The sequence below is a fragment of the Microtus ochrogaster genome, chromosome 19, assembly GCF_000317375.1.
Source record: "Microtus ochrogaster isolate Prairie Vole_2 chromosome 19, MicOch1.0, whole genome shotgun sequence".
Classification (NCBI taxonomy): Eukaryota; Metazoa; Chordata; class Mammalia; order Rodentia; family Cricetidae; genus Microtus; species Microtus ochrogaster.
In genome coordinates, this window is record NC_022021.1 from 34,741,956 (window position 1) to 34,742,892 (window position 937).

The window sequence follows — 937 nt, forward strand, 5'->3', positions numbered from 1 at the left end:
GCCTCTGGATACTATTTAATTATATATCTAAAAACAATTCTCCAAGTAACACTAAACTGAATAAATATCCATCTAGCTGTGAGTGCTAGAAATACCCCTTGTATTTTCAGTATATGGAAGATTATACCTGAAGGATAAACAAAAGCTTGAGACCAGACTGGGCTAAAGAATGATATATTCCTTAATAGATACATGGCTAGATAGATAGATAGATAGATAGATAGATAGATAGATAGATAGATGATAGATAGATGAGAGTGATGATAGATACATATGAAGATACATAGAGATATGGGGAATACATGAGGTATAGATAATAAATGAATAGAGAAAGAAAGAATGAAAAATGTGAACGGACATGTGACCATATTGCTTACCTGCTGAACATTTCAGAGGCCATGGGTTCGAACTATAGTATCTCAGAAAAAATGATAATACTAGTAACTCATAGAGTAATATCATACATTGACTCACCTAGATTTATTGTAACAGTTTATGTTCTTTACATTTTGTTTAAATACTACAGCTTCCTTTGCTTGCAAAAAATCCACTCAAGTTTTTGTGCTTTGATCATACACAGGCTAATATGGCTTATACTATCTTAAGGCAATATTTTTTTTTAGTTGATCACTCATCCATTGACAACTCGCATCATTTATTCAGTGCTATATTAAACAGTATTGGAGGATAGATTAACTAATAGCTCCAAGCCTCCTAACAATTTAAATGAAAATTACAAAATGTTTTTTGAGACCATATTTTGGAATACAAAGGGTGTTTGACTTCCAATTTCCATTCTCTGTAGAACAAGAACAGGTCATTCCTTTATTGACATGCATAAAATACATCACATTTTCTGTTCTGCTGATGCTATAATTCAATACCAATTCTCCAGCCACATCAGTTATGAGCATAAAGTATATCATGTAACCTCATA